The sequence below is a fragment of the Pinus tabuliformis genome, chromosome 2_1 (genome assembly GCF_031772625.1).
Source record: "Pinus tabuliformis cultivar Carrire ecotype Pingquan chromosome 2_1, CPIR1, whole genome shotgun sequence".
NCBI classification, from domain to species: domain Eukaryota; kingdom Viridiplantae; phylum Streptophyta; class Pinopsida; order Pinales; family Pinaceae; genus Pinus; species Pinus tabuliformis.
In genome coordinates this window covers 211816361-211832639 of record NC_142299.1, presented here as the reverse complement: position 1 = coordinate 211832639, position 16279 = coordinate 211816361, and the positions used below count along the sequence as shown (strand labels likewise).

The following is a 16279-nucleotide window of genomic DNA, read 5'->3' as shown; positions in this document are numbered from 1 at the left end:
CGATAAATGTGGGGCAGATTGTACCCTCGTTCCGGAAATTAATTAATGTGAAGTACCCTCGTTCCGGAAATTAATTAATGTGAAGTAATTACGGTTGGTAAATATAGGTGGAGATATTTTACTTTTATTTTTTATTCATTGGAGTTCTTTTTTTACGACACAAGTAACATGTAATATCATGTGTTTTTTTGTGTGTGGTTGCATATGCATTGTAATACGCTGTAGCGCGAAAGTAAGAGAAGTAAAAAAATTGCACACACAGTAGTGTTATTTTTTCTCAGTGCAGAGACAGAGCTTTTTCTTTTTTGCACAACAGTGCAAAGGCAGTGTGTTGATTTTCAGGAGAGATAGAGTGAAGTTTTTTTTTGGGACTGCCTCTGAAGCAGGCTTGGTGTAATCCCTCTGTTGGAGGAAGAATTTTGTAACAACAGTCTTGTTAATGAATGCAATTTTTTTTTTTGGTGTGTGAAAAACTCTGTTTCCTGTGTTAAAAACAGAGCATTATTCTCTGTTCAGTTCTTTTGTTCTGGAATCAGCAGAAATTCCCAACATTTATTTGGTTTTCTCGTTAAATGACCAGCGACGAGGGTTTGTTGCTAGATGAGGTCGTCAAACGTGTGGTGGAACTAATGTCCGAAAAGATAAAGTTGTATGTAGCCAAGAATCCCACCGGTCTAGATGACAAAATTGAAGATTTAGAAACTACAGTATTAGCACATCAACACACAGGAGAAGTTCCGGTGGTGGGCATAGTAGGCTTAGGCGGAGTTGGCAAGACGACTTTGGCAAAAGAGATTTTCAATAGAAAGCATTCAGAGTACAACAATTCCTACTTTTTATCAGATATAAGAGAAAATGCAAGAATCTCATTACATTCATTGCAGAGGAAACTTATGATGGGTTTGTTTCATGTGGATAGGCAAATAGATGACATTCATCAAGGTACAGAGGTGCTTAGACAGTTTCTCTCGTCTTCTAAAATCTTTTTAATTTTAGATGATATAGATCATTTGGGATCATGTAGATGCACTTTTACTAGATAGAAGTGTCTTACATCAGGATAGCTTAATTTTGATTACATCACGGGATGAAGGTGTCCTAGTGAGGTCAGGGGTGAAAGAGTCATCCATGTATAGGTTAATAGGCCTTCCTTACCAACATTCGCAAGAACTCTTTTGCTCATATGCCTTCTCTCAGCCCTATCCACTCTTGGGATTTGAGGATCTGGTATATAAGTTTCTAATGGCATGTGATGGATTTCCCCTATCGTTAATAGTGTTTGGGGCACTTCTCTCTGGATATGACGACAGATCTGATTGGGAGGCCATACTTCACCGATTACAACTTCCCAGTGATATAAAGAATAGATTAAAAATTAGTTATGATGCACTTGGCAATGAGGAACAACAGATATTTTTAGATATAGCCTGTTTTTTCATAGGAAAAAACAAAAATAGTGCCATAACAACATGGAATGGATCAGGTTGGAAAGGTTCGTTGGGGTTTAAAAATTTGCAGCTCAAATGCCTTGCCAAAGTAGATGATAAAGATGTTATACATATGCATGATCACCTCCGTGATTTGGGCAGAGAGATTGCAGAGACTGAATTACCGCGCCGTCTTTGGCATCCCACAGGGAGCATTAATGATTAGGTGCACCAACAATCATCTGTAAGTCCTCAACCATTCACACTTTTAACATAGTTATATTTTTTCCATAGAAATCTGTACACAGTTCTCAACTTCTCCATCTGTTTACATTTTCAAAATAATTAAATTTAACCATAGCAAGCATCCGCATGAACAGGTTATAATGGAAGCACGTGGAATCAGAATACTTGCTCAAGGGCATAGCATCGAACCATTGGAGAGGAGTCACAAATTTTGGCATGGTACCACTGGTGGAGTCACCAAATGTTGTTGAACAACATGATATTGAAGCTTCGCAATACACTGTCCAATAAACATTATCGTTTTCATGGTTTTGATGTCATGAATTTCCAACTTGTTGAGACTCAAGGGCATCTTTTGGATCGTATTTTGCGGGTGCGCTCGCCAAATCACATATGGATGTCCTGGTGTAATTGTCCTTACAAGTACTTACCTTCATGGATTACAGTTACGAATTTAAGGGTTTTGAGAGTTGAGGGGGGTGTGTTGGAAACATTATGGTAAGGAAAATGGTACGTAAATCTAAACTTTTTGAGTTGAAGTGTGTGGTCATTAGCTATTGATATTGCATGACAGAGTCTCCAATGATTTCTGACTGTTTTCCTCGCGATAATCATATACATCTTTCTTACACTCTAAAAGCTTGATCTTGCAGGCACCTTTGCAGTTGCAGGAATTAGAGATAATTAATGCAAGCTGCCTCTCCAACATTCCCAAGTCCATAGGGCAGCTGGAGCACCTGGAAAGGATCGTCATTGGTTCCTCCTCACTTGCTAAATTGCCAGAAGAATTTGGTTATCTGAACTCGTTGAAGGCCTTGGTGTTACGTGCTTATAGATTGAAATCATTACCAAACTCTTTTGGTAAATTGAGGAACCTCTACCACTTGGATTTGTCTGGGTGGTGCTATGGATTGGAGAGGCTGCTAGATTCCTTCTGTAGCTTGACCAACCTCCACCACATGGATTTTTCTCGGTGCTCTCAGTTGGAGAGGCTACCAGATTCCTTTGGCAGCTTGTCGAACCTCCACAGGTTGGATCTAAATGGGTGCGAGAAATTGGAGTGGTTGCCAGATTCCTTCGGCAGCTTGTCGAACCTCCACAGGTTGAACCTGGGAGGGTGCTAGAAATTGAAGAGACTATCAGATTCCTTCGGCCGCTTGACGAACCTCCACAACTTGGCACTCGGTGGGTGCAGGAAATTGAAGAGGCTGCCAGATTCTTTCGGCAGCTTGACGAACCTCCATAGCATGGACCTGATTGATTGCAAGAAATTGAAGAGGCTGCTAGATTCCTTCGGCAGCTTGAGGAACCTCCACAGATTGGAGCTGCGTTGGTGCAAGAAATTGGAGAGGCTGCCAGATTCCTTTAGGAGCTTGTCGAACCTCCACAGGTTGGATCTGAATGGGTGCAATAAATTGGAGAGGCTGCCAGATTCCTTCGGGAGCTTGTCGAACCTCCATAGGTTGGACCTGAATCAGTGCGAGAAATTAGAGAGGTTACCAGATTCCTCCGAGAGCTTGTCGAACCTCCACAGGTTTGACTTGAATGGGTGCGAGAAATTGGAGAGGCTGCCAGATTCCTTCAGTAGCTTGAGGAACCTCCACAGATTGGAGCTGGGTTGGTGCAAGAAATTGGAGAGGCTGCCAGATTCTTTCGGGAGTTTAAGTAGCCTTAAATATTTTGATGCCAGATCTTGTTCTAATTTAGAAATCTCAAGCAAAACATTTGGAAATATAAGAACAATCGAGCATATAGATCTTTCCGGCTGTGAAAAAGTTGAAGTATGGCCCTGGCAACTGGGGCATCAAAGGTCCCTAAAAGTAGTGAAGTTGACGGGCACAAATTTGAAGAAAGAATTGCCAAGTGCTTTTGAACTCCCCAGTGATTTAGAAGTTCTGTGGATAGGAAACCCTTTGCTGGAGACGTTGATGCCTTCGTTGGGTCACTTACAGAAGTTGAAAGAATTGCATCTCGAGTATCGCTGGGAATTGAAGTGTTTGTCGGCTTCAGTTGAAGGGTTGAGTCAGTTGAGTTGGTTGAAAGTGGGTGCTTCTCCCATAATCCACACATTAGAGGTATTCTTTGATGAAGTTGAATACTCGAAGCTTTCAGAGTTAATCTTAGAGGAGTGTATTAACCTGGTGGAGGTTGGAACATTACCCAAGAGACTCACAGAGGTGTACTTGTTCAGGTGTGATAATTTGAGAAGTATAGAAGGCCTTTGTGGTCTTGCAATGCTCCTAAAGTTGCACATTGAAAATTGTTACGAACTTGAGGAGTTTCCGGGTGTTGAAACAATGGTGTCTTTGGAATGGTTGGAAGTAAAAGATTGTATGAAGTTGAAGAGCATACAGGATTTGAGTTAACAAAACTTGAATATCTAGAGGTTCGCGGGTGTCCTCAGTTGGGTGAGTGTCCTCAGTTTGAGCTAAGGGTTCACAGGTGCCCTTAGTTGGGCGAGTTGAAAGGAGTTGCATATTGTACGTCGTTAAGCCGTCTTATTGTCAGTGGGTGTCCCAATTTGCATTGGGATGAGACAGTAGTAGAGAGACTGCGCCAACAATGCTGGGTTGGATCTGAGTGGGAGGAACCAAATCGAAGTGTTCAATTCGCAGCTTGAAACAAGAGAGGCTAAAAGAGAGAGGCTAAAACAGAAGCACCAAATGGTCTTTTCACCGATAAAGAAAAGGGGTCCATGTTAGTGTAAAAGTATTATACAGTGAAAGAGTTTTATATATATATTTTTAAATTTTATATTTAAAAAGCACTTCAGTAAATGTTTTTTTAAATGATTATATTTTTATTAAATATGAGAATTATTTATCTATTTTTAAATTTTAAATATGAAGATTATAATATTAACCGTATTAATAATATTTTTAATAAAATTAATTAAAATAATACATTTTAAATTAATTAAATTGATTTATTTAGAGATTTTCAAAAAACTTGTTTTCTAATATTTATAAAATTAAAAAAATAAATATCAAATTAATGTAATTTTTCTAATTAAAATATTTTTTTTAATAAAATTAATTAAAATAATACTTTTTAAATTAATTAAATTGATTTCTTTAGAGTGTTTTAAAAAACTGGTTAAACTCTAAAAAAAATCTTGTTTTCAAATGTTTATAAAATTTAAAAAGTAAATATGAAATTAATGTAATTTAAATAATAATAATAATTATATATCACTATAAATATTAATATTAATTTAGTTTTATGTTATTTTTACTTTAAAATTAAACATTTTTTTATACTATATTCTCTTAAACAAATCAACAAATAACAATAAAAATATTTATAAAAGTTAAATAATTTTTAATAAATAAATATAAATATACACTATTTTTTAAAAATGTTTTTTACATTATATTTCCCAAGAAAATTACAAATATTTATGAAAAATACCTATGAAAAAATAAAACATGTATTTTATTTAGCATAAACATATATTTTAGTTATTTGCAACAAAAATGTATTATGAGTTTGGATAATTTATTAACTTAATTATATCAATTAATAAATAGTTTTTAATAAATAAATATAAATATACATTAAAAAAATCTAATTAAATGTTTTTTACATTATATTTCCGAAAAAATTATAAATGTTTATGAAAAAGGTCTTAAAAAATAAACATATATTTTAATTAGCATAAACATATATGAAACATATTTTTTATTTAGCATAAACCTATATTTCGGCTATTTGCAACAAAAATTTATTATGAGTTTGGATAATTTATTCAAAACGAGGTTCAAAAACTAGAGGGGGTAGAGTATGTATTAGGAGACAAATCGCTTGGAAGGTGGGTCCCTTGTCCCACAAATAAGGGGATGTTATACACCAATTTCGTGTATGGCTTGGCCGTCACCTTAAAATTGGATATAATAATATATGTTCGTTGTTTGCAACAAAAATGTATTATGAATTTGGATAATTTATTAATTTATTAATTCAATTATATCAATTAAAGACTATATTAACACAAGAAGGAAAGCCAATTTAGCTATTGTAAGCAACTATTAATGAAATACGCTCTCGCTCTCTCTATATATCTATCTATATATATCTTTTATTCAATATGCATATTGAAATATTTGATTTTTTTTACGGAGAGTCAATTTTTCTCCATATTAAGTAGTGAAGAAATTACATATCCTCTTCATGCTAAAAAGTGGATTTTTATTTTAAATTATTTTATCTTTCTATATAAAGTTATATAAAATTAATGTGAAAATTGAAGTATTTTATTTATGGCAGACATTATTCTTTTTTATTATTACTATTATTTAATATGTTAATGTAAGTATTATTTTATTATTTTTAAATGTAACATTAGGAGACATCTCCTCTGTACTAGGATGTACAACATCTCTCAACCCAATTAGAGCGTCTCTCGACACAATTAGAGATGAGAGACAAGAAATGTATCTTCTAGGGGTTGGTCTGTTGACTCGTTACTATGTGTTTTTCTTTTAGCATTGAGCTATCATAAACAATTTTGTGTATGATATCTTGTAGAATATTGTGTTAGTTAGCATTGCTTTTACCATCTAGTAAACATGAGTAATCTGGTATAGTTGTGTTTCTAAAGTCTTCAAAAAGGATGGGTTGTGAAACCACACTTCCATTTCCTTTTGAATATATTTTCCAATCATCTAATGTTTTTCCTCAACTCTTTGATCCGATTATACGAATGGAGCTTTTGTAAACTCGAGGACCTTGGGATAGAATAACTCTTTTGTAAAGCTCTCTGCTGGGACTCTTTAACCACAGACTTACAGTCCGTTCAAGACAGGAATATTTTCTTGGGAGGAGATCTGAATCTAATAAGAAATGCCGAGGAAAAACTAGGTGGGAACTTCCACGCAGACCCCTCAAGAGATTCGTTGGAATCAATAATCCAGAATCACAATCTGATAGACATTCCTCCTTACAATGGGAAATTTACATGGAGTAACAAAAGAATCGGCATCCACAACATCAAGGAGAGATTAGACAGAATCCTTGTTCATGAAAGAATTGTTGCAGGCTTTTCCTCTATCAAATCCAAAATCATTCAAGCCTCGGCCTCAGACCATAAACCAGTGGCCATAATGCTGGACAAGGGAAGAAATCTGGGGCCCCTCCCCTTCAAATACAACAAAATCTGGGACGCTAAAGAAGACTTCCGCAACCTCATCCAAGCTCAGTGGGCTAAGGAAGTTATAGGCTCGCCTCATTATATCTGGGAAACCAAGCTAAAGTCTCTAAGAACAGCTATAAAGCAGTGGGCAAGAGAAAACGCAGCTAAGGAAAATAAAAAAAAAACAGACCTTCACAAGCAGTTGGAGCAGTGGAGCCAGGCAAAAGAGAATACTCAATACACAAAGGAGGACCAAACACAAGAAAACGAAATGTACAGGGAACTTTATAGACAAAACAGGGTAGAGGAGGAAGAACAAAGGCAGAAATCGAGGTGTTTATGGCTAAAGGCCGGAGACAAAAACACCTCCTTTTTCCACAACAACGTAAAGCTCAGACGCGCCGGCAACCAAATCGACAAAATCGTGGTAGAAGGGAAAGAGATCAACGAGCAAGAAGCAATAAAAGAGGCAGCACTCAGGCATTTCCAATCCTTATTAACAGCAGGCCCCCAGTCTTCGGATAGCACGGAATTCCTCAGACCAATTGAGAGCAAAATCTCAGTCATGCAAAACAGCGAATTGGACAAGGATGTTTCAGAGGAGGAAATCAGGATGGCAACCTTCAGCATGCAACAGGACAAGGCCCCAGGCCCAGATGGTTTCACTGTCGCCTTCTTCAGAAATCACTGGGACACTATAAAAAAAGACTTTGTAAGGATGGTAAAAAATGTTTTCAAAAACTGCAAGATGGGGGAAAACACCAAATCCTCACACCTCGCCCTCATTCCCAAAGACATCAATCCCCTCTCCTTCGATCGGTTCAGGCCCATCTCCCTTTGTAATGTCTCTTACAAGATTGTCACTAAAATTCTAGCCAACAGGCTTAAAAAGCTCCTCCCCACCCTCATTTCTGAGAACCAAGGGGGATTTGTACCTCAGAGACAAATCACGGATAACGTCATTCTGATTCAGGAGGCAATACACAGCAGTATCAACAAGAAAGAACGAGGTATGATCATCAAATTAGACATGGCTAATGCATTTGACAGGGTGGACCATCATTTCCTGATAGAAGTTCTTAGTAAATTCGGGATCTCCAACAAATTTATAAGCATTATTAAGGAATGCATCTCTAACCCCTGGACTGCCCCCCTGATCAACGACAGACCGAGCAGCTATTTCAGAAGCACTAGGGGACTGAGGCAAGGCTACCCCCTCTCTCCATTCTTATACATCATAGTGGCAGAGACCATGAGCATCCATCTAGAGAGACTACGCAAGCAAAAGGAGATTACCGGGATCGATGTAGAAAGAGGGATCAAAGAAATCAATCATTCACTTTTTGTGGATGACACCTTATTAATCGGGGGAGCCTCAAGTTTGATGGCAAAAAGATTCAAGAAAATTTTGGATGCCTTCCTAGCAGCCTCAGGGGGAAAGCTAAACAACAAAAAATGTAAGATATACACCTGGAACACCTCTCTCCAAATCATGCAAAGAATTTCCCTGATCTTGGACATTCCAGTGCAAAGGAATTGGAGCCACTTTTCTTATCTGGGCCTGCCACTAGCAAAAGAAACAGTCAAGTCCGAAATTTGGGTAAAGCACATAGAAAAAATGAGGGGACTCCTTCAAAGCTGGGGGTTATCTTGGCTAAATTTGGCTGGTAGAACTACCCTCATCAAGGCCATCCTCTCCGCTCTGCCCATATACCAATATGCAGTAACCTTGGCCCCTGCCAGCACTCATAAGCACATGGAACTAATTATGAGAAGCTTCCTCTGGCAAGGAGGGAAGCAAGACTCAAAAAAGTTCAGCCTTGTCAGATGGGACCAAGTTATCCTCCCTTTCGAAAACGGAGGCCTAGCCATCAAAATCCCGAGTCTCTCCAATAGAGCTATGGGATTCAAACTGATCTGGAGAATGTTAATAGGAAAAGGCTCCTGGTGGGTGGAAGCTTTGAAAAGAAAGTATCTCAATGGCCCGAACTCTAATATCCTCTCCGAAACAATCACTGAGAGACCTTGCACTCCTGTTTGGAAGCTCATCAAAAAAGTCCTCCCCCAATTCAGAAACCACATTTCAAAAGTGCCTGGCAGCGGTAAAAATATAAATCTTTGGTCCGATAGAATCATGGGGGCAAATCCAAGAAACCTTATTCAGAACTTCAGACCCCTGCAAACCTGGATGGAAGCAAAGAATCTGACCTCTCTATTTGATATTTCCATATGGGATCACAACAGCTGGCATGATTGGAAGGGCCTCCCTATCCCAAATGCCCTCAGGGATCTGTGGACCGATCTCAAAACCTCTCTCTCAGGCTCTGCCCCCACAAACAAAGGGATCGACGATAGGTACATTTGGGATCCCAGTGGAGGAAACTTCACTGTCAAAGAGGGATATAGGCTTCTTCAGGCAAATTCAACAACAGGCAAATGGAATCTATATGCAGCAGTGTGGAAATCAGAGTGTCTGCCAAAGATAAAATTTTTCAACTGGACACTCCTCAAAGGCAAGATACTCACAGCTGAGAATCTCAGGAAAAAAGGGATAATTGGCCCCTCAATCTGCTGCCACTGTCGTGCTGAGGAAGAAAGCAGCCATCATCTCTTCTTGGACTGCCCCTTCGCTCAAAGTTGTTGGACTCAGCTCATCAGCCCTCTGAAAATTAGCGAGACCTTTGACCAGCTTCCCAATCTACAAAAAAATTGGGAGAAATGCTATCCTTTCCCCAAGAAATCCAAGAGCTCCATCATCCGCCTGTGGAAATGCATCCCAGCAACCCTCTGCTGGCAAATCTGGCTGTCCCGAAACAACTTCATCTTCAACAACCAGAAGCCTAATCCAGCTCGCATTTTGGCAAAAACAATGGCGATTATATCCGAAGCAATAAGTGCCAACACTGTCTCCCTTCCAGATCAAATCAGTTGGCACAAGGATGAGAAGGATTGGCTCAACAAATTCTGTCTCAAGTATGCCAAGCATAAACAAATTCACTCCACAGCAGACAAGAGAGGCAATAATTGGAAGCTCAGAGGCACCAAGGAAGAAATAAGACAATGGATCCTTGACCAAAAACGAACCACTCTACATTTTGACGGGGCCTCCAAAAACAACCCGGGGAAAGCCGGGGCAGGGGGAGTCATAAAGGATCAGCATGGCAAAGTTCTTCTAACCTACGAATGGGGCCTGGGGCAAATGTCAAACAACATGGCCGAGGCCTACAGCCTCCTCCTAGGCACTACCATTCTGAAACGGATGAGAATCCAGAACTCAATCATCCTGGGAGACTCAACAATCATTATTGCAGCTATAGCTTCAGGGGGAGACTTTAAAAAAGCGGCACTTAACAATCTAAAATCTAGAATAATGGACAACGTCAGGCAGTTGGGAGACATAACATTCAAACACGTTCTAAGGGAACACAACTCAGAAGCTGATTCACTTGCCACAAGGGCATCCAACAGGCCTACTGGACAAGCCAGAGAAAATGATCACATCTATGACAAATCGATCCCGTAGCAGGTTCCATCACTTCCCCAAAACTCTGAAATCCAGTCATCTCAGCAATCATAACATCCCTCCTGCTCGACATTCTAAGCCTGCCAAGCCGCCTCCAGCCAGCATTCTCTCTGACACCGTGCCTCCCACCATCTTGAGCAGCGCAAACGAAATCGCGTTTGACAAGAAGATCAGGTACGAGTCCATGAATTCTCAGCTCTCCCGTGACATCTCTGAGCAGAAGGTAGGCCTCCGTCGCTTCACAATCTTCATCGACTGCAAAAACAATTTCAAATCTGATCCTAAGTTCAGCCAAATCTCTGAGGATCTCCCGGCAGAACAGTTGGCTCAGCCTCTCACTCAGCATTATAAGCACCAGAGTCCTTCCCTCTCAGCGCATCTCAGATCTCCATTCCTTCATTTGCATAAGCGCAAAGGATCGCCTCCCCTCACCCAGCCTGGGGACAGTTCTAGAGAACGCATTTCGTTCAGCTCAACCGGAAGGCCGTTCTCAATCGTTCTCAGGGGTAATTTTTGCAATTGTATTGTTCTGTTAATTCTTTCAGCTAACTGCTCTGTCTCCTTGTTTCAGCACCATCCTCCTCCAGCTCCCTTCAGTCCTTCGTCTTCTCCTGTATTGCAGCTATCCCTTCATTCCACAGCCTCCTTCAACGCAGGGTCTGCTCTCTTCCCGATCTGCGCCCCCTTCTCCCCTTCATCCCGCCCTCTTTCCTTTTGCTCCCCCTGTTCTTTCTCCTCGTCAATAGCCTCTAAAGCTCTCTACACCCGAGTCTCAGAAATGGCAGAGCTCCCAGAAGATCGTGACACAGCTGCAAACCCTCTGGAGCGCATTATTACAAACAACGAATGCACCTTATGCAAAGCCCACTGCTTTATGATTGCAAGATTCGTTAAGCACTTTAATGAGCTCAAGGAGGAATTCCATGCGGACAGAAACTCCAAGAGGAAAAAACTGGAGAAGCAAAAAGCAGAGATTGAAAATCTCAAGGAGAAGTGCAACCACATGGAAGAAGCAATTGCTCATATCAGTTCAATAACCCAGAGCATGCAAGCGGAGACCTCAACTAAAATCAGCACCAAAAAGGAACCTCAACTTGATGACTCTGTTAATCAGCAAAAATAATCTGTTTAATATATTGTAAATTTTGTTTATTAGCAGGCTTGTTTGTACGACAGTATAGCCGTTATCTTTTTCAAACTATTTCTACCAAGTCCACCAACAAGGATCAAGGGTCTGCGCACCCATTTTGGATCCTTCCCTCTCAACTTTTCCTACAATATGTAACAGGCTTTGCCTTTTGAATTTTTTTATAATACACAAGTAACCGATCTCGTTAAAAAAAAAAAAAAAAAAAGATCTCCCTTCAACTTACAATGTATAATTTGAATGCCACTAAGCACCATTATTCTCAAGGGAGATCATGAGTCTCTTGTTTTGGCCTCCTTTGCCTATGTAATTTCACTTTGTCACTATGCCTTCATGCAGACATTAGTGTCAAAGCAATTTGGTTCGAAAGACAAAGATGGGGCAGGTTATCCCATCTATAATTTGACTTAGAATACTAACTTGGAGTAGGATATCATTTCTATTGTCCAAAGTAGAAAAATGGCCATTATCACCTCTCCATAAGAGCCTCAAATCCAACTCCTTACCCCATATCCCCAACCAACAACCATTTGGTGCTCAATTTGGTTAGCTATGAATCACACCTCTCATGTTTAGCGGCTTGAGACCACCAAACACATAGAGAACCTAGATTAGGTCGAGAAAATTACCATGATTCAAAGTAAGCTTAATAATATGGAATGGTCAATATTAGTTTTGTACCCTAGAACCTTTATTGAATCTCATTCGTAGGAAAGGATTAATTCCCTTGGTAGCTCTCTAGACCACCACCTTTGTTGTTTTTCCACAGTACTAGAATCTTAGTAGGCTAGGGTCTTAGAATCACTAACACTACCAATCCAAATACCACAACAAACTACTTTTCGTAGCAGAATATAAACAACATTAAATCAACACGTGCACAAATGTAGACAACTTGTTTATAATTTTCAACAACCCTACTTTGTTATATTAAAAAATTGTAATACAACTGTCAAGGGCCCCTGTACTAGGGATAATGACCCTCATACATCCACTAGTACACAAATATAGAAACATGATACACTGATGGTCTAGCTGATGTAGTGCATTATCATAACTCCTCTTGTTGTATCCCGAGCACAACTATTGGTCCTTCTGCCCCCAATTTGTATCACTACCTCTATTAATGGTCTTGATCCTTTAGGTCATTAAACATGGCTCGTCCAACTACTCTCTAGCTGATCATTAGTCCTTCAACGCATCAACACATAAAGACTCTAGCTGAGTTGTTCACAAGTTTGTTTGTGAACAACTCTCAACCCATTGCTGCTCCTTAGCTCCTTTGGGATTTCTTCACTCTAATGCCTTCTTGCGCTACTCCAATGAATACAAACTTCGGGTTGGAGGGTTACCACCTACCACTGCAAGATGTCCTTCTCTTCATTGAACTTGGGTTGATCCAACTGCTCACTTTGACCTCCTTCTTTTTTCCTTTGAAGACCAATCACTAGAACTTCCAACAATCTGCCTTTCCTAATAGTCCTCTTTGTCCTTCAAAAGACTGCACTTTGGGCTCCCCTGAGCACCTCCTTGTTGTCCTCCAACAACCTTGACACACCCAACCAATTTTTTCCAATATAGACCTATCCTCTAGCAACAAATCAACATGAAACACATTACAACATACCTTGTTATAGGTTTGTCCTTCTTGTTATAGGTTTCAGCTTGGTTAGGGATGATGTCAGTCTACTTTAGCATCTTATTTCTCCTCCCAAAACCTTCTCCATAGTTGTGGCTCCCTTCCTCCTTGCTTTTTCTCCTACTCGTTGCCTTCTTGGAGCAATACCAACAATGTTTTAGGCCTCACAACACCTTTCCAAGCTAGGGTATAGGGATTGACCCTCTCTCCAATGATTACAGAGGATGCAACCTGCAAACAAAGGTCTTCCCACACACAAATTACGCCAAAACCAACCCAGAACTTGTCCAAAGTAACTTGCCCCCCACTTTTGATCTCTACATCCCTCAGATAGTCATAAAAGATGCCAAAACAAGACTTACTCTCCTTCACTGAGGTATCCTCCTGATATGTGGCCCAAAACACATGTGTAATCTTGTGATTTGATGCTTCTTGGACATGATCAAAATTCGCTTAACATCCCTTATATTTATATGCTTCCTTTAGGGTGCCAATGAACTGTCCTCGGGGCACATTTTACCCTAGCCGACTTGACTTCTTGTTGAGTGAATCCAACCAGCACATAAATAAATTTTTATCTTCCAAACTACATTGCATCTCTTGGTGTTTTAAGTGGCCCCTTTCTCCTCTAAGGGTGCCCTACATCCTCTAAGTTCCAAGCGTCAAAATCTCCTTGTGGTAATACCCACAAGCTTGGTTGAAAAACCCACACCTTGGGTTCTAAGCCCGGAAACCATTTTTTTGGTGGCCATTCCTTCAAAACCACGAACCCTAGGGCTTAGAGTACCTCCCAAGCTACAAAACTCAACAACCTTCAACCATGATATCCTCTTATCATTATATCCCACTGTGATAGCATCTTATTGCAGAGGATTTTTAGTGAGCTCGTACTCATCCTAGATTAATTTACACCCTAAATCATCATTATCCTCAACTTCACTAACTATAACATTAATGGGTCATAAGGTGTTGCACAAGTTGGTGGCCCACTGACATCTCATGGTTTTCACAACCTCAAAAATTATAATTATTATAATTATTAAAATAATGAAACTTTTTTGAAAAATTGTTTACAATATTTTAGTTACACTTTTTTTTGAAATTTCATTAGTTTAATATTTAAACTAGTTGTTTTTTGTTGTTGCTGTTTTATGAATTTAAATATTTATTTGGTTTGTCATATGAATTTAATTAATTATATGGTTTCATGATTTTTTTTTTATTAGTTCTATTTTTAATTATTATTTTCAGTTGGCTTAACTCTAGGGGATTTGAATCTCAAATATCATATTTACATAATACTTTATAACACGATGATCGCTGATTAAAATTCTAATTTGTTAAAATAAAAAGTAAAATTATTTTAAATTAGAAAATATAGAATAAAATTAAAATAGAGTGAAGATTTTTTTTATTAAAAAGACATCAACCTTTATAGTGTAAATGAAATGTTAAATAAGAAAAATACACAAAGTGTTATAGAGGAGTTAATCATAAAGGAGTGTACTCACAACAGTGGCCTTGATCTAATGTGATAATTTGAGAAGTATAGAAAGGATTTGTGGTCTTCCAATGCTTCGACAGTTATACATTGAAAAGTGTAACGAACTTCAAGTGTCCCAAAGAGGCTGAAGCAAAACGGTGTGACACTAAATAGATCTTAAAGTTTTCAATTCGTTAAGTTAAAACAAGACAAACTAAACTATAACCATGCATAGTTGTAATATAAATTTTCTTTCAAGCGAGAAAGAAATAGGGTAAAATATTATGCTGCTTTCCATATATTTCTAAAATTTACATTTAAAAAATATTTTAGTAAAATTTTCTCATGATTATATTTCATTAAATATGAAAAATAGTTATATGTTTTTTTATTCTAAATATTAAGATTATAACATTCGAGATAAGTATTTTAAAAGATATTTTAGTAAATTTTCTCATGATTATATTTTCATTAAATATGAAAGGTAGTTATATGTTTTTTTTTATTTTATTTTAAATATTAAGATTATAACATCTGAGATAAGTATTTTTCCCAATTAATTTAATTTGTTTAATTAAAGTAGTATTTTTAAAGTTGAATTGATCGGTTTAGTTTCCTAAAAACTTATTTAGTTTTTTAGTAATTAAATATGAAATTAATGTAAATTAAATAAATATAACAATAATAAATATTTTTAAATTATAAATAATATTTAATTTTATCAAATAAAAAGATATATTATCTTTTTATTTATTATTATTTAAAATTTAACTTTTTTTTTTTAATATATTTAACTTACAAATATTAATAAAAATATTTATGAAGATATTTTTTTAATAATTATAAATAAATATAAATATACATTTAATTTTAATAGGTATTACATTTTTTGTTTTTGTTATATTTAATTTTTTTATTATAATTAGAAAAAGTAGGACAGTGGTAGGTGCTGGAGGAGCAGGCAGAGCTCTGTGTTTTTAGGGCAAACCATGCAAAACATATTGTCAATACCTTCGAAAAATATTTCCCATGTTCAAAAGTCTGTCACCATGGGCCGTCTCTTCTGATGGTCAGGCTAAACCAACGGTTTTGGTGGCCGAGAAGTTGGGGGAAGGCAGTCTGGAGCTGATTCGAAGAGAGGCCAATGTTGAACGCTCCTACAATTTATCACAGGAGGAGCTCTGCACAAAGATCTCGCTCTACGATGATCTCAGTGTGAGGAGAGGCACCAAAGTGACTCGTGAGGTGTTCGAATCCCTGTGAGGGAGGCTCAAGGTTGTCGAAAGAGCACGTGTGGGTAAAGGCAATATGGATCTACAGGCAGCCACTGAGTTTGGGTGCTTTTTCGTCAATGCTCCCACTACCAATACCGTTGCAGTTGCTAAACACAAGATCGCCTTGATCGCATCCATGGCGCGGAATGTGCCCAAGGCTGATGCTTCCATGAAGGTTGATCTGCAGGGTAGTGGGCTCTCTTTCATTAGTCTTCTGTGCTTTCATCCAATACAAGAACCAGACAAAGCATTGATATGCATAGAATCATCAGATAGCCCAGATCTGGCGAAGCACGACCCAGATAGAGCACTGATATGCTTAGATTTGACAGATCCGGGCACATGGGCAACAGATCGAGCCCTTCCTCAGACAGACCCACACTCTGCAGAGGTGGATCTGATACAAATT

At 38.3% G+C, this 16279-nt stretch overlaps 1 pseudogene; it reads left to right on the top strand.

Annotated features, from left to right (window-relative positions):
• Window positions 1-572: 572 nt before the first annotated feature.
• Window positions 573-1653, top strand: LOC149199495 (disease resistance protein RUN1-like; annotated as a pseudogene).
• The last annotated feature ends 14626 nt before the right edge of the window (window positions 1654-16279 follow it).